Here is a 19,214-nt window from a genome sequence, read left to right as displayed (position 1 = left end):
TCTATACACATGCTAGGCTCATCAAGTTAACCCTAAGTGTTTTGCATGTGTAAAACTGTCTTACACCCGTTGTATGTGAACGTAAGGATCTATCACACCCGATCATCACGTGGTGCTTCGAAACGACGAACTTTAGCAACGGTGCACAGTTAGGGGAGAACACATTCTTGAAATTGTAATGAGGGATCATCTTATTTACTACCGTCGTTCTAAGCAAATAAGATGTATAAACATGATAAACATCACATGCAATCAAATAATAGTGACATGATATGGCCAATATCATATAGCTCCTTTGATCTCCATCTTGGGGCTCCATGATCATCTTGTCACCGGCATGACACCATGATCTCCATCATCATGATCTCCATCATCGTGTCTCCATGAAGTTGTCACGTCATCTATTACTTCTACTACTACAGCTAACGGTTAGCAATAAAGTAAAGTAATTACATGACGTTTAAGTTGACACGCAGGTCATAAATAAATAAAGACAACTCCTATGGCTCCTGCCGGTTGTCATACTCATCGACATGCAAGTCGTGATACCTATTACAAGAACATGATCAATCTCATACATCACATATACCATTCATCACATCCTTTTGGCCATATCACATCACATAGCATACCCTGCAAAAACAAGTTAGACGTCCTCTAATTGTTGTTTGCATGTTTTACGTGGCTGCTATGGGTTTCTAGCAAGAACGTTTCTTACCTATGCAAAGACCACAACGTGATATGCCAATTGCTATTTACCCTTCATAAGGACACTTTTCATCGAATCCGATCTGACTAAAGCGGGAGAGACAGACACCTGCCAGCCACCTTATGCAACTAGTGCATGTTTATCGGTGGAACCGGTCTCACGTAAGCATACGTGTAAGGTTGGTCCGGGCCGCTTCATCCCACAATACCGTCGAATCAAGATAAGACTAGTAACGGCAAGCATATTGAACAAAATCAACGCCCACAACTTCTTTGTGTTCTACTCGTGCATAGAATCTACGCATAGACCTAGCTCATGATGCCACTGATGGGGAACGTAGCATAAATTCAAAATTTTCCTACGTGTCACCAAGATCTATCTATGGAGTCATCTAGCAACGAGGGAGGAGTGGATCTACATACCCTTGTAGATCGCACGCAGAAGCGTTCAAGAGAACGGGGTTGATGGAGTCGTACTCGTCGTGATTCAAATCACCGATGATCCTAGCGCCGAACGGACGGCACCTCCGCGTTCAACACACGTACGAAGCAGCGACGTCTCCTCCTTCTTGATCCAGAAAGGGGGGAGGAGAGGTTGATGGAGATCCAGCAGCACGACGGCGTGGTGGAAGTAGCGGGATTCCAACAGGGCTTCGCTAAGCGCTGCGGGAGGAGGGAGATGTGTCACGGGAGGGAGAGGGAAGCGCCAGGCCTTAGATAGGGTTTCCCTCCCTTCCCCCCACTATATATAGGGCCAAGGGAGAGGGGGAGGGCGCAGCCTTGCCCCTTCCTCCAAGGAAGGGTGCGGCCAAGGGGGGGAGGAGTCCATCCTCCCCAAGGCACCTCGGAGGTGCCTTCCCCCTTTAGGACTCTCCCCTTTTCCTCTTCTCTTGGCGCATGGGCCCCTTGGGGCTGGTGCCCTTGGCCCATGTAGGCCAAGGCGCACCCCCTACAGCCCATGTGGCCCCCCGGGGCAGGTGGCCCCACCCGGTGGACCCCCGGGACCCTTCCGGTGGTCCTGGTACAATACCGGTGACCCCGAAACTTGTCCCGATGGCCGAAACAGCACTTCCTATATATAATTCTTTACCTCTGGACCATTCCGGAACTCCTCGTGATGTTCGGGATCTCATCCGGGACTCCGAACAACTTTCGGGTTACCGCATACTAATATCTCTATAACCCTAGCGTCATCGAACCTTAAGTGTGTAGACCCTACGGGTTCGGGAGACATGCAGACATGACCAAGACGTTCTCCGGCCAATAACCAATAGCGGGATCTGGATACCCATGTTGGCTCCCACATGTTCCACGATGATCTCATCGGATGAACCACGATGTCAAGGACTTAATCAATCCCGTATACAATTCCCTTTGTCTATCGGTACGATACTTGCCCGAGATTCGATCGTTGGTATCCCGATACCTTGTTCAATCTCGTTACCGGCAAGTCTCTTTACTCGTTTCATAACACATCATCCCATGATCAACTCCTTGATCACATTGTGCACATTATGATGATGTCCTACCGAGTGGGCCCAGAGATACCTCTCCGTTTACACGGAGTGACAAATCCCAGTCTCGATTCATGCCAACCCAACAGACACTTTCGGAGATACCCGTAGTGCACCTTTATAGTCACCCAGTTACGTTGTGACGTTTGGTACACCCAAAGCACTCCTACGGTATCCGGGAGTTGCACAATCTCATGGTCTAAGGAAATGATACTTGACATTAGAAAAGCTTTAGCATACGAACTACACGATCTTTGTGCTAGGCTTAGGATTGGGTCTTGTCCATCACATCATTCTCCTAATGATGTGATCCCGTTATCAATAACATCCAATGTCCATGGTTAGGAAACCGTAACCATCCATTGATCAACGAGCTAGTCAACTAGAGGCTTACTAGGGACATGGTGTTGTCTATGTATCCACACATGTATCTGAGTTTCCTATCAATACAATTCTAGCATGGATAATAAACGATTATCATGAACAAGGAAATATAATAATAAATAATTTATTATTGCCTCTAGGGCATATTTCCAACAGCTAGATGCAGGAGAAGTCGTGCAAGGAGTTGATGTTGATTCATACATCATGATCTAGGTCGTGTCCCAGTAGTGTCCATGTGATGTGGAGTTCCGCTACCCTGGTGTTCTGCTGCCGAGTAGTTCCATCCACCAGTATTTAGGCCCTTGAGTTGTCTACTAAATAATGCACATAGTGTAGCCACACTGCATGTGCCGCTTGGCCTCGCTTTCTTATGTAACTAACGAACCTATGTATTTTTGCGATATTAATTAAAGTGGTTGTTTTTGTTCCAAGTTGTTGTGTGTTGCTAGAAAACTTGATCTCTGGTTCACAGCACAAGGTAAACCGGTTGCTCTGAGTTGGGGTGCCACACCAAGTAGAAAACCTTCATGTGATTTGGGAGCAAATTTTGAATGACGATGGTTATCAAGAATATAGCACTTGGAGACAGATACTCGAAATTATCCAACTTGGGGTTTATTAACGGTGAGTAGCTCATATGTCATTTTACTAAGAGGCTTGTGAAGATAGAGCCTATTTGTGGCATGGAAAACCGTTTCCACCGCTTCCGCCCAAAAGTGTTTTGCCGTCTTGTATTTGTCTAACATCGTTCTCTCCATCTCAATAAATGTCCAGTTCTTCCTCCCAACAACTCCATTTTATTGAAGTGTGTACGTAGTCGACAACTCATGTGAGATACCCTCTTCGTCAATAAAGGTGTCCACATTCATGTTCTTAAACTCCATTCCATTGTCGCTTTGAACCTTCTTGATCATCACCTCAACCTGATTTTGTGCCTTTATAGGAAGGTCTTGAATATCATTTGGACCTGTGATTTGTCATCAAGAAAGAACACCCACGTAAATCTAAAAAAATCACCAACTATGACTAAACCAAAGGACCGCCAAGACTCTTGTAGGCATTGCGACCAAAAGATCCATATGAAGTAGCTCAAGTGGTCTCCTTGTAGTCATGATGTTATTTACGAGATGGCTTCCTCCAACTTGTTTTCCTGCTTGACAAGCACTACAAAGTCTGTCTTTGTCAAAGATAACATCTTTAACACCAAGGATATGATCTACTTTAATAAGCTTATCAATTTCGCATCCCAACATGTCCTAGTCTTCTATGCCATAACCAACCTTTAGAATATTTTGCAATAAGGCATGTGTGAGGTTGGAATCTTTTAATGAGATCAATAATATATAGATCAACCTCTACGTATACCGGTAAATACCATGTTATGATTGTCTCAACGAACTACTTGGCAATCTACTTCTGTAAATAGAACATTGAAAGCAAAATCGGTATGTCTAGATACAGAAAGAAGATTGTAACCAAGGTGAGGGAGTCCTGGATTAGGGGGTGTCCGGATAGCCGGACTATACCTTCGGCCGGACTCCTGGACTATGAAGATGCAAGATTGAAGACTTCGTCACGTGTCCGAAAGGGACTTTCCTTGGCGTGGAAGGCAAGCTTGGCGATACGGATATGTAGATCTCCTACCATTGTAACCGACTCTGTGTAACCCTAGCCCTCTTCGGTGTCTATATAAACCGGAGGGTTTTAGTCTGTAGGACGAACAACAATCATACCATAGGCTAGCTTCTAGGGTTTAGCATCCTTGATCTCGTGGTAGATCTACTCTTGTACTACCCATATCATCGATATTAATCAAGCAAGACGTAGGGTTTTACCTCCATCAAGAGGGCCCGAACCTGGGTAAAACATCGTGTCCCCTGCCTCCTGTTACCATCCGTCTAGACGCACTGTTCGGGACCCCCTACCCGAGATCTGCCGGTTTTGACACCGACATTGGTGCTTTCATTGAGAGTTCCTCTGTGTCGTCACTTTTAGGCCCGATGGCTCCTCTGATCATCAATGACGATGCGATCCAGGGTGAGACTTTTCTCCCTGGACAGATCTTCGTATTTGGCGGCTTTGCACTGCGGGCCAATTCGCTTGGCCATCTGGAGTAGATCGAAAGCTACGCCCCTGGCCATCAGGTCAGATTTGGAAGTTTGAACTACACGGCCGACCTCCGAGGAGACTTGATCTTCGACGGGTTCGAGCCGCAGCCGAGAGCGCTGCACTATCACGATGGGCATGATCTAGCTCTGTCGCCGAACAGTGCCCTGGAGGCCGCACCAGCATCAGCTCCGACCCTTAATTCGGAGCCAACTGCGCCAATCGAGGATGGGTGGTTGGACACCGCCTCGGGGGCTGCAATCTCTATAGCGATCGAGCCGAATACCAGCCCTATTCTCTGCGAAGCCCGTGACTCCAAGGAGCCGGACTCCTCTCCACACTCCGAGCCCTCCGCGCCCCTACCGATCGAACCCGATTGGGCGCCGATCATGGAGTTCACCGCCGCGGACATCTTTCAACACTCGCCCTTCGGTGATATTCTAAATTCACTAAAGTCTCTCTCTTTATTAGGAGAGCCCTGGCCGGACTATGGTCAGCGAGGTTGGGATGCGGATGATGAATAAATTCAAAGCCCACCCACCACCCACTTCGTAGCCACTGTCGATGATTTAACCGACATGCTTGACTTCGACTCCGAAGACATCGACGGTATGGATGCCGATGCAGGAGACGATCAGGAACCAGCGCCTATAGGGCACTGGAAAGACACCTCGTCGTATGATATATACATGGTGGACACCCCAAAATAAGGCAATGGCGATGAAACAGCGGAGGATGACCCCTCCAAGAAGCAGCCTAAGCGTCGGCGTCAGCGGCGCCGCTCTAAATCACGCCAAAGCAAAAACGGTGATTCCGGCACGGGAGATAATAACACCCGGACAGTGCCGAAGACAACCACCTCCAGCAAGATTCAGCACAAGAGGATGGAGAAGCCAGCCCTCATGAGAGAGCGGCAGACAGAGAGGTCGAAGACGATAATTATATGCCTCCCTCCGAAGACGAGGCAAGCCTCGACGACGACGAATTTGTCATGCCGGAGGATCCCGTCGAACAAGAGCGTTTCAGACGCAGGCTTATGGCCACGGCGAGCAGCCTCAAGAAAAAACAGCAACAGCTTAGAGCTGATCAAGATTTGCTAGCCAACAGATGGAGTGAAGTCCTTGCGGCCGAAGAGTATGAACTCGAACGCCCCTCCAAGAGCTACCCAAAGCGCAGGTTGCTACCCCGACTAGAGGAGGAAGCACCTAAACCTACATCACCAGCGCATGATGCGGCCGACCGGCCACCCCGTGGCCGCGACAGAGAAGCCTCTCGGCCCTCCACTCAAGCCGCACCCCGGCGCCGCTCAAAAAATACCAAGGCACGGGAAAATGCGCCAGACCTGCTAGATATATTGGAGGACAAGGCAAGGCAAACAAGATCGATCTACGGATCGCGTGGGCGCCCCACGGCACGAGACGGTAATCGTCACTCCGGATACAGTCAATCCGGCCGGGCCGAACACAGTAGACAAAGCTCGTTTGAGCTGCATCGTGATATAGCCCAATACAGAGGCGCCGCACACCCACTATGCTTCACAGATGAAGTAATGGATCATCAAATCCCTGAGGGTTTCAAACCCGTGAACATCGAATCATATGATGGCACAACAGATCCTGCGGTATGGATCAAGGACTATCTCCTTCATATCCACATGGCCCGCGGTGATGACCTACACGCCATCAAATACCTCCCACTCAAGCTTAAAGGACCAGCTCGGCATTGGCTTAACAACTTGCCAGCAGAATCAATTGGTTGTTGGGAGGACCTGGAAGCCGCATTCCTCGACAATTTCCAGGGCACTTATGTGCGACCACCAGACGCCGATGACCTTAGCCACATAATACAGCAGCCAGAGGAATCGGCCAAACAATTCTGGACACGGTTCCTAACCAAGAAAAATCAAATTGTCGACTGTCCGGACGCAGAGGCCCTAGCAGCCTTCAAGCATAACATCCGCGGCGAGTGGCTTGCACGGCACCTAGGACAGGAAAAGCCGAAATCTATGGCAGCCCTCACGACACTTATGACCCGCTTTTGCGCGGGAGAAGATAGCTGGCTAGCTCGCAGCAATAACATGACCAAGAGCCCTGGTAATTCGGATACCAAGGACAGCAGTGGCAGGTCGTGTCGCAACAAGCAAAAGCGCCGCATTAACGGCGACAATGCTGAGGATACGGCAGTTAATGCCGGATTCATAGGCTCTAAAACCGGTCAGGGGAAAAAGCCATTCAAAAGAAATACTTCGGGCCCGTCCAGTTTGGACCGAATACTCGACCGCTCATGCCAGATACATGGCACCCCCGAAAAACCAGCCAATCACACCAACAGGGATTGTTGGGTGTTCAAGCAGGCAGGCAAGTTAAATGCCGAAAGCAGAGACAAGGGGCTGCATAGCGATGACGAGGAGGAGCCCCGGCCGCCGAACAACAGTGGACAGAAAGGTTTTCCCCCACAAGTACGGACGGTGAACATGATATACGCAACCCACGTCCCCAAGAGGGAGCGGAAGCGTGCGCTAAGGGACATATACACGATGGAGCCAGTCGCCCCAAAGTTCAACCCATGGTCTTCCTGCCCGATCACTTTTGATCGAAGGGACCACCCCACTAGCATCTGCCATGGCGGATTCGCCGCATTGGTTCTAGACCCAATTATTGACGGATTTCACCTCACTAGAGTCCTTATGGACGGCGGCAGCAGCCTGAACCTGCTTTACCAGGATACAGTGCGGAAAATGGGCATCGATCCCTCGAGGATTAAACCCACTAAAACGACCTTTAAAGGCGTCATACCAGGTGTAGAGGCCAACTGTACAGGCTCAGTTACACTTGAAGTGGTCTTCGGATCTCCGAATAATTTCTGAAGCGAGGAGTTAACCTTCGACATAGTCCCGTTCCGCAGTGGCTATCACGCACTGCTCGGGCGAACCGCATTTGCCAAGTTCAATGTGGTGCCGCACTACGCATACCTCAAGCTCAAGATGCCAGGCCCTCGAGGAGTCATCACGGTTAATGGAAACACTGAACGCTCTCTCCGAACGGAGGAGCATACGGCGGCTATCACAGCGGAAGTACAAAGCAGCCTCTCAAGGCAATTCTCTAGTCCAGCCATTAAACGTCTGGACACCGTCAAGCGCGCCCGGAGTAACCTACAACAAGACCGCCTGGCACGTTCCGAGAAAGCGTAGCAATGCGGCCCCAACCCCAGCCCTCGCGAACTTGCGAAACCAGTGTTGCGCGTACATAACTACGCTCTGGAAATACCATGGGCACAGGGGGAGGGGCACCATCACGGCACCCCCGAAACGCGGCTTAAACCGCACTAGGGGCTGTCGATTTCTTAATTTTCTCTTATTTTCAGGACTCCATTCTTTGGAAGGCTTGTCCGGCAGTACAATTGCCGCACAAACGATACAACCAGGGAAGCAGAAAGCTACGCCGCACTACAGAACTCTAAGGTGGTCTCTATAACGAGCAGTATACCTGTTTCACTTAACATTCCGCAGCTCGCCCCTGGAAAGGACATGTTAAATAGTCCCATCTTTTGCTTATTGCACTATTTGTATCGTTCTGCTTTGATCGCAGCCTTTTTTAAATAAACAATGCATAGCTTCCGTCTATTATTGCATTACTCTTTTTTACGAATATATGTTCATTAATGACATGTTGCACCCGTACACTTTGGTACGGCCAATACGCCAGGGGCTTAAGTACCCCACAATACGGTGTGAGAAGTCCGAACACTTTCACAAGTGCGGCACCCCGAACTTATAGCATTATATGCATCGGCTCCGAATCATGTCTTGGGTCAATAGTTGGGTTTGCCCGGCTCCTATGTTTTGGTACCTTACGTTCCGTTATATCGGCTAAGGTAGCACTAGGAGAACTACTGCGATTGTGCCCCAGTTGAGCTGGGCTAAGAAATTCAGTAGAGAAATCTAAAACTGACCGTCATGATGAGGCGAGAGCTGGTCGCTGTTCGAGAGGTTTTCGAGTCCCTAAAGACTTATGCCGCTTAGAGCGAGGAGTCGGCTTTGTCCGGCCTAGGCGTGGATAGCGCCCCGAACTCGGTCTTCCGAACACTAGGGCCTTCACCAAAATTTAAAATTATAGAATTCTATGGCTAAGTGAGAGTGTTCAAGCATTATAGTCCGATTGCCTTGTTCGTTGTGTTGAGCGCCTCCCTCGAAGGACCCAAGAATGGGGAAAAGAGTGCTCATGTTTATCCCGAACACCCCAGCACTCGTGGCATGGGGGCAGAAGCCGACGACTCGCCATCTCTCAAATTTGATAAATGGCCGCACAGAAGGTAATATTTTAAATTCAAAAGCGTTGCTTAGCGCATATGAACAAGTTTTCAGCGTACAGGATCACAAATACGAGTTTACTCAAAAATTACATCTTTGGAGCATTCATCCGCTATAAGGCGGGCACCCTTCAGGACGCCCTCATAATACGCTTCTGGGACGCGATGCTCCTTGCCCGGCGGGGGCCCGTCCTTCACTAGCTTCTCTGCATCCATCTTGCCCCAGTGCACTTTAGCACGGGCAAGCGCCCTATGGGCACCTTCGATGCAGACGGAGCGCTTGATTACTTCAAGCCATGGACAGGCATCCACCAGCCGCCTCACCAGCCCGAAGTAGCTCCCAGGCAGAGCCTCTCCAGGCCAAAGCCGAACTACGAGGCCCTTTATGGCCTGTTCGGCCACCTTGTGGAGCTCGACCATTTGCTTCAGCTGGTCGCTCAAAGGCACCAGGTGTCCAGCCTCAGCATACTAAGACCAGAACACCTTCTCCGTCGAGCTCCCCTCCTCGGCTCGGTAGTAGGCGGCGGCATCAGACGCACTATGGGGCAAATCTGCGAATGCTCCTGGAGAGCTCCAGACTCGGGTAAGTAACAAGTAATTCACTTTCACGTGCTTGCTTTGCATAATGAATGCCTTACCCACCGCTATCTTCTTCATATCCCCAATTTCTTGGAGGGCTTTCTGGGCTTCAGCCTTGGCAGACTTCGCGCTTTCGAGGGCTGCCGCAAGCTCGGACGCTTGCGTCTTCGAGTCAAGCTCCAAACTCTCGTGTTTTTCCACGAGAGCCTGGAGCTCTTTCTGCACCTCCTCCACCCGCGCCTCCTGCTTCCCTCTCTCTGTGCGCTCCGCGGCCGCTCTATTTTCAGCCTCGGACAGCGCTTTCTTAAGGGTTGCCACCTCGGTCGTGGCCCCTATAATAGCACGTTGATCCTGTCATTTTTTGCAACCACATCTTCTCTATATACTTGCGCAAGGTATTACTTACCTTCCTTCTCCTCGAGTTGCCTCTTGGCATGGCCGAGCTTGTTCTCGGACCGTGCGAGGTTTTGCTTCAGCGTATCCACCTCCGCAGTCAGTGCGGCGGAGGCCAGCAGCGAAGCCTGCATACGCATATTGACTTGATTATGTTATAGACTCCTGCAAATGTTATTAGATCCTCTATTCGACTTTTCTTTCCGAACGCCGAACAGAGCATCAGGGGATACTGTCTATGCGGTAATATTTTTACATATTATTTACTTACCTCAAAGCCTGTTAGAAGGCTGGCACAGGCTTCAGTCAGTCCGCTCTTGGCGGACTGAACCTTCTGGATCACCGCACTCATAATAGTGCGGTGCTCCTCGTCGATGGAGGCGCCGTTAAGCACCTCCAGCAAATTGTCCGGTGCCTCCGGTTGGACGGAGGTCGCCGGCTCGGTAGGCTTGCTCCTCTTGGAAGGAGGCTGCCTATCGAAGTCCGGAACCGTTGAAGGTTCCGGCGCGGTGTCCAGCTCAAGGCCGGACTTTGAGCCCTTGGGGGTTCTATCCCCTTTACACCTGGAGTCCGGGAGGTCGCCTTGCGGCGCCTCCAGGACCACCTCCTCCTGGCTTGGAACCTGTTGGGACGCCACCGCGGCGTCGTCCGTAGGATGGGGGGAGGTAGCCCTCAGAAGCGAATTCACATCCGACGAATCCAGGGAACCGCTCGACGACACGTCGAGCCGGTCTTTGGGTGGACTGCATAAACATGTTCGACGTAAGGAAAAGCTATGCAATGGGGGAATACTATGAATCACTCTGGTGTCCGGATACTTACGATCTTGCCAGGGTCTTGGCCCTGTGCAGCCACTCCTCTTCGCCGTCGTCGGCGTTGGTGGAGTAGTCCGGAGGAGGGGTCTTCCCCTTCTTGGACCCTTCGGCCTCCCCAGTTGGGGCGGCCTTCCTTTTCTTCCCTCCCCCCGCTGGAGGGGGAGAGGTCTCTTCTTCCTCCTCCTCGTCTTCATGGGAGGAGTGCGCCTTGGAGTCGTCGGATGATGAATCCGACACCTCCTGGCGCCGGGCACTCTTTTGAGACCCCGTGGCCTTCTTCTTGGCCTTCTTCTCCGGCACCACATAGGGTGCCGGAACCAGCAGCTTCGCCAAGCGAGTGTCCGCTGGGCCTTCGGGAAAAGGAGCCGGACAGTTGATCTGTCCGGACGTCTCCTGCCAATCCTGTCAAAGGTAAGGGAGCTTAGATCCCGCATGGACTCAAACTATGAAAAACTAATACCCTGTAAAAGGTAAAAACAGCTTACCGCACGAGCGTGACACTGCGTGCTGAATCCGCGATCCTCGGTAGCGGATGCGGGGGCCTCGGCGCCCTTGAAAAGCACCTTCCAGGCATCTTCGTACGTCGTGTCGAAGAGCCTGCTCAGAGTTCGGTGCCGCGCTGGGTCGAACTCCCACAGGTTGAAAGCCCGTTGTTGACATGGGAGGATCCGGCGGATGAGCATAACCTAGACTACGTTGACAAGTTTGAGCTTCTTGTCCACCAGGGTTTGGACGCATGTTTGGAGTCCGGTCAGCTCTCCTTTTTTACCCCACGACAGGCCCGTCTCTTTCCAGGAGGCGAGCCGTGTAGGGGGTCCGGATCGGAACTCGGGGGCTACGACCCATTCAGGGTCGCGCGGCTCGGTGATGTAAAACCACCCCGATTGCCACCCCTTTAGGGACTCCACGAAGGAGCCCTCGAGCCATAGGACGTTGGGCATCTTGCCCACCATGGCGCCTCCACACTCTTCCTGGGTGCCGCGCACCACCTTCGGCTAGACATTGAAAGTCTTGAGCCATAGGCCGAAATGGGGGCGGATGCAGAAGAAAGCCTCGCACACGACGATAAACGCCGAGATGTTGAGGACAAAGTTCGGGGCCAGATCGTGGAAATCCAGGCCATAGTAGAACATGAGCCCCCGGACAAATGGGTGGAGAGGGAAGCCCAGTCCGCGGAGGAAATGGGGGAGGAACACCGCCCTCTCATGGGGCCTAGGGGTGGGGATGAGCTGCCCCTCTTCGGGAAGCCGGTGCGCAATGTCATTAGACAAGTATCCGGCCTTCCTCAGTTTTTTGATGTGTCCCTCCGTGACGGAGGAGACCATCCACTTGCCTCCCGCTCTGGACATGGCTGGAGGAGGTTGAGGTGGGGTGTGCGGACTTGGGCGCTGGAGCTCGAGTGCGCGGAAATGGATAGGCAAAGGAGGAAGAAGGCGTGGATGAAGAGGTGGATCATTATCCCCTTATATGGGCGGACGCGACTATGCGTCCCCACCAGCCTGGTAAAACTCGCTTATCTCCCAAGCGCCGTAATCAATGGCGCAGTTGGGTTACCCACGCTCGTATTGATGAGAATCCCGGAACAAGGGGACACAATCTCTGCTTTGACAAGACGTGCCAAGGAAACCGCCTCGCTAAACGCACTGAGGTGGAACAGTAAAACGATTCGAACAAAGACTTGGTCGTGGTGTGATGTCACGCTACGGAATACGTCAGCAGATTAGATTTGTAAATATTATTCTCTCTATGGCAATATGTGGAAACTTATTTTGCAGAGCCGGACACTACCTTTGTGTTCAAAATCTTCTATGAAGTACTTGGAGGAGGAACCCGCCTTGCAATGCCGAAGACAATCTGCGCGCCGGACTCGTCGTCATTGAAGCCTGGTTCAGGGGCTACTGAGGGAGTCCTGGATTAGGGGGTGTCCGGATAGCCGGACTATACCTTCGGCCGGACTCCTGGACTATGAAGATACAAGATTGAAGACTTCGTCCCGTGTCCGGAAGGGACTTTCCTTGGCGTGGAAGGCAAGCTTGGCGATACGGATATGTAGATCTCCTACCATTGTAACCGACTCTGTATAACCCTAGCCCTCTCCGGTGTCTATATAAACCGGAGGGTTTTAGTCCGTAGGACAAACAACAATCATACCATAGGCTAGCTTCTAGGGTTTAGCCTCCTTGATCTCGTGGTAGATCTACTCTTGTACTACCCATATCATCGATATTAATCAAGCAGGGCGTAGGGTTTTACCTCCATCAAGAGGGCCTGAACCTAGGTAAAACATCGTGTCCCCTGCCTCCTATTACCATCCGCCTAGACGCACAGTTCGGGACCCCCTACCCGAGATCCGCCGGTTTTGACACCGACACAAGGGATTCAACAAGCATGACATTTTTAATGGAGCTATCATGAGATATGGCCACCTTACCAGGGTCAAGTACCTTACCCTTGGAGTTGTCTCCAAAAGTCACATACTTGCCTAGACCATCGTTGTTAGCAAGCTCATGAAACATGTCCTTGTCTCTTGTCATGTGATCGGTGCATCCACTATCAAGAATCCACTCTTTTTTGGATATGTAATCTCTAAGATTAGTCATGAGACTAAGATTCCTCATAGCCTTCTCATATTCTTCATCAAATTCATCACTCTCATCATAGTAGCCATGTTCACCAATGTTGTCATCACCTAGGACATTTAATTCATTAGTTTCATGATCATGACATTATTCTTGACAATGAATTCAAATAGCTTCTAAGATGATATGGCCAATGGTTCTAACATCGCCTTTAGCACGCATGAGATATCTAAGTTTAAAAAGGCACTCCTCAAAGTTGGGATCAACTAGGCTTCATCTTATGAAAAGCAATAGTTTCGTGGAGAATCTCATCAAGATTCTTTAGAGACTACTTTGGATATCGCTTTTCCAAGTCTTCCCACAAGGTATAGGCACATTCAAAGTTCTGCATACATCTAAGAACAAGTTTCGGTAAACCTCTAACAATAAGATTAACAATTCTTAGATTGTGAAGCATGTCAAGTTCTTCCTCGGGATTGCGATGCAAGGGATCAATGGGAGGCACATGGACTATGAATATACTTTCTCAAGTTAAAATTATGAAATTTATTAAGAATTTCATCTCTCTAAAAGTTGTAGGACTCTCTATTAGAATAGGCACTCTACATCTAAGACTCTTCAACGTAGACACATTCATCTTCCTCCAATGATGATTAAATCAAAACTATGGATACCAAAGCTCTGATACCAATTGAGGGATCGAGAAGATAGCTCTAGATGGGGTGAATAGACAATAACAAAGCAAAAGGTGCAGTTTTTAATTCTCTTGGAACTCAGTTAGATTTTAGTACAAGTTAAGTGGCAACCAATACAATCTACAATGCATAACTATAGTATGGGTAGTGGATAAAGAACAACATACGAGTTCAAAAAGGTAAAGGGATAGAGTTCGGAAGCTCAAACGCAATGAAGACACATTGATTTTTGGCGTGGTGCTGATAGATGGTCCTATCGCATATTGATGAAAAATTCAACCCACAAAAGGATCCACTGTGAGGTGTGAAAAGAGAAGAACGATTTGGCATTTCCTTGTAAATATCTAATGGTCCTGGGTAGGCCAATCGAGTGGCTGGCGAGGTGGCTGATCCCCGTGTGGGATTAGCCACCTTACGCCTATCATTGGCCATATACAAAAGGGAAGACGAGGGACAGTGGGAATACATGTCCTCACACTCAGATAGACACTTCCACTGACACAAGACCAGTATACTCCAATACCATTTATTTTCCTATGAGATACTCCCGTACTATTAGAACTAATTTAATTATCTTTACCTAATATGAAAAGACGGAGGCTTTCATAGTTTTTTATACGTTTATTTCCTATTATTTTCTATCGTTGTCGCACGCTATTTTCTTTCCTTCCGTACGCGCGTACGCCAACTCCGTTTGGTTGGTCATCTCCCACACGAAGAGAAAAAAAAAACAGCCCACTCAGTCCTCCTACACGAACAGGAGTGGCTACATATGTTGTGACCCTCGCTTGCCGGCTGAGCAACGAAACACCTCCGATTGGAGGCAGGTCCTGGTTCATGGGAAATGATGAACATGCCAATAGATGGGACCCTAGCCATGGAATCTGACCGCAAGCACTCCTAGACCGCCGGCGTCCTCACCGTTGAGTCCGCCAGCCACGCGCGCCACCACAAGGCAGCCTCCAGACTAGGACCACCCGACCTCCGCAACAACCAGGAGAAGCTTGACTCCATCATCGGCAGCAACGAGGAGAAGCTGCAGGCCTGCAGCAGCACGTCGCCTCCATCCTATCGGGCAGTCAGGCTTGACTTCCGAGACATGACCCAATGGTGCCATGGTGGTGTTGCTCTCCCGGGCAGAAGTGGTGGAAGAACACCACGATCGGGCTGGGGGCCAATGCTGGCCACGATGGGGGAGGCGACGTGGTGGTCCTGTGGTGCTGGTCGATGACGCGGGCAGAAGGTGCCCGACGGCCATGGCAGTGGAGGCTCGGGGTGGTGCAGAGAGACGAGCTCGAGGGGACGGCCGGAGCAGAGGAGGAGGCGACGCACGGAGACGTGGAAGGAGAGGAGTGGCGCGGTTGGATGCGCCGACGAGCTGCTCGTGGCCAAGGCGGGCCGATGGAGGTGCAGAAGAGGACGCGGGCGGGCGGCGCGCTTGAGGAGGTGGCCGACGGGGAGGTGAACAAGGGCGGCGGAGGCGCGGCCCGATGGGCTCGCTCGGCGGGGACAAAGCAGCAGCAGCGGCAGGAGGCACGGCCATTGGAATCGGGCGCGAGGACCTCCTCTCCCTGGCGCGATGCGTGCGTGCGTGCGTGTGGCGGCGGTGAACAGTGCGAGGGAGAGAGGTGAGATCGGGGGGAAGGTGTGTTATGGAGGGTTTAGGTGGGCCTGGGCCGCGGTGGTGACCTGCTGACTGGGCTGTGCGGCGCTGCTTGCAGCCCATCTTTCGCTTTACAGGAAAAGAATAGGTAGAAGGCCCTGGATGTGGTGTGGTGGAGAGCAACTAGTTAACGAGCACTCCTTCGGAAGTCTCGCAACAATCAGCACCACTTGGCGCGCTCTCAGCCATTCGCCACGTGTCGCGCTTTGGACGCTTCCTCAGGATTTTGTTTTTTCATTTTTCCGCACGCGTTTTCGGCTTTTTAAACGGGTTTTTTTTCAGGGGTTTTCGACGTTTTGGTTTTCCCGCGGTCTTCCTTAGCTTTTTGATCAAAAAATTAAAAAAAAATTGCGCGAAAAAACGCGTTTTTCTTTTTTTTCTCTTTCGCGAAAGTCACGCTTTTTTCTGCAGAGTCACGGCCGTGCCTTTTGAAAACGAAAAAACGCGTTTTCTTTTTTTTTCTTTCGCGAAAGTCATGGTTTTGCTTCCGCGTGAGGCACGGTTGTGCTTTCGCGAGAGTCACGGCCATGCCTCTCGGAAAGGGAAAAACATAACGCGTTTTCTGTTTTTTTTTCTTTCACGAGAGTCACGGTTTTGCTTCCGCAAGAGGCACGGTTGTGCTTTCGCGAGAGTCACGGCCGTGCCACTCAGAAAGGGAAAAATATGCATTTTCTGTTTTTTTTTCTTTCGCGGGAGTCACGGTTTTGCTTCTGCGAGAGGCATGGTTGTACTTTCGCGAGAGTCACGGCCGTGCCTCTCGGAAACGGAAAAAAACGTGTTTTCTGTTTGTTTTTTCCTTCCACGAGAGTCACGGTTTTGCTTCCATGAGAGGCACGGGTGTGATTTCGCGTGAGGCACGGGCGTGCCTCTTTCGGAAAGGAAAAAAACCGTGCTCCCGGTTCGATTTTTTCACCCGGTTTTTTTGCCAGGTATTTTGTGAAAAAAAATTCATCAAAACCTATCAACATGGGATCTAGTTTTGAAGATCTCGACGCGAGGAATCCAACGGTGAAAATGGTTTGAGATTTGGACGCACGGTTTAAAAGATAAAATGTTTTGAATAAACGGATCTACGAAAAAAGGGAAAACTCCCAGGTTGCGACAAGTGGCGCGTTACATGTGCGCCACTTGTCGCGACATGTGAAAGTGGAGTGTTCTTTGCAACGAGTACTCCTTAATTAGTGATTTCAAGTGTAGTGCCCTTTGCCTCAAAAAAAATTGTCTTGAAAAAAAGGGGGAAAGTTGATGGAGCTTTGTCTAAAAAAACTGATGAAGCTTATTATTTTATTCTCCTAAAAACTTATTATTTTATTTCATTGTAATCATGTTTGTGTTGTACTGTTTAAGGTATTTTCTTTTCAAAGATTGCTCTTTCAGATTTTATGGACCTAACTGTCTTTCTGTGGATAGTTTAGTTGATATGATCAGTGGTCAAATTGTTCAAATTTCAAAATCGTTTGAATATTTCAATCATTGGGTTGTCTCTAGACGACTAGATATATGAATATGATGTGTATCATAGCTATCTTCTTAGTTCTGTTAGCCGGCGATTAATACTTCTTTTTTACATAGTGGTTATTATATTTGATATACACTTCTTTAGATCGTGCAAAAAAAGAAACAACCTTATTATTTAGAATAACCTGGTCGTTTTTAGCAAGGTAGTTTTGTAGCAAGGCAATTCTCCTGTTGCATAGTGATTTTGTAGGTGGCATCTAAACAAAAAAGAAGTTGACGATGATGTTGCACAATACCTCTTAGAGTACTAGATTATTATTGGGGTCATAATATGCTTCCGTTTTTTGATCATTTAATGCATGACACATCTATTACAGTTATAGGAACTATATATTGTTGACAATTATTTTTCGACCTCCGAGAAAAGTATGACACCCTTAAACGAATGGTACTTTGTTGGATGTTGAAGATATCATCTAAGAGGACTTTGAATACCTTTATGCTCACTCCAAATGTATGGAGGCTATACTCAGGAAACTCGATAAGAAAATTGCTTTGAAGCTCAATTCTTGGTAGTGAGCCGGATATAAGGAAGATAATATCTAAGAATAAATAAATACAAAAACTGCAAGTAGTCTATAATGACCGGCAGGGGATTTTTTTATTGAAATATTACTCTATAGGAACTAGTAATAATGTACGTGCAATGCACGTTTATATTAGACAGGATATTAGTTGCACGTTATATTAGATAAGATATATTGGTATTTGGTAAGATATCAATTACTTTTTCGCGGGAGTGGTAGGATATTAATTACATGTCAGATTTTAAGGGATAGCGTTGAGTCAAAACATGGTTATAACCAATGGCAGTGGTGAATAATTAGAGTGTTAAATGTGTTTGGTGCTCAACATTGGAGCGATTTGAACTGCTAGATAACATGATTTGACGGTCGAGATGATTTGGATCTGACCATTTGAGTCTTTTTATATTTACTCTTCAGGAATTCTTTTTTTTTTTGCAAGGGACGACGATTTACTAGATGCATGTGAGATGATGGTGATGCCCGCCATTATTTTTTAAAAATGAGCACATGTAGAGAGAGCTTGTTACCCCTGAGGCCAGATGAGTCTTGGAGTAGACGGCAAGAGTGTGGGGATGGTGCATGCACCAAGTGTAGATGAGACAACGATGGTGCCCACGATTATTACAAGTACTCTCAATTACATGTTGGTGAAGTGAGGGACTTGCCAATGACCAAGATCATCGCCTTGAGATTGATCACATTCATGTCAAATAGGTGGAGAACTTGACTACCATCGACGATAGTGACGAATAGAGTGAAAATAAGGTGGGATCATTTGTAGCGTGCAAAAAATTGTTTTTCCCATTGCAACGCACGAACATATTTGCTAGTGTAGAATCACAGAGAGAGGATTTGTGATAGCGCGTGCTTTTTCTTTTGGCTTTCAAATTTAAAAAATTATTATCTTTTCATTCAAAGATTCAACTTAAGTTTTGCTTTTAGATTCGTGTCGCGAAAATATCAAATAGAAACCAATATTCGGTGAAAACCATGCGAAAACGATGTTTTGAAGTTTCGAAAAGATCTCGAAAAATTACGGGATATTAAGAAAGTGATGCTCTATTGCCTTGCAAAATTTCAAATTCAAACACATCATGAGATATGAGCTATGAAAAAAAATCAGCATTGAACAGTGCCGAATTGTAACATCACTATTCATTGTTGAATTTGTCTTTTTCATAGCTCGCATCCCATAATGTTTTTAAACTTGAAATTTCACATGACAATAGGACATCATCCTCCAAACGTCCCACATTTTTTTCTGAACTTTTTGAAACTTTCAAACATGGTTTCCACAGAGTTTTCTTTGAATGTTGGTTTCCGCATGATATTCTCTCATTCAAATAAGATCCATTTTGAATATGTTTTGATATTTTTTAGAATTTCAGTAAGTTCCAATTTTTCTTGAGGGTCAAAGCATAGCTT

This window comes from Triticum urartu, chromosome 3A (assembly GCF_056163025.1).
Source record: "Triticum urartu cultivar PI428250 chromosome 3A, HENAU_Tu73, whole genome shotgun sequence".
NCBI lineage: Eukaryota > Viridiplantae > Streptophyta > Magnoliopsida > Poales > Poaceae > Triticum > Triticum urartu.
Note: the sequence above shows the minus strand (reverse complement) of the source record.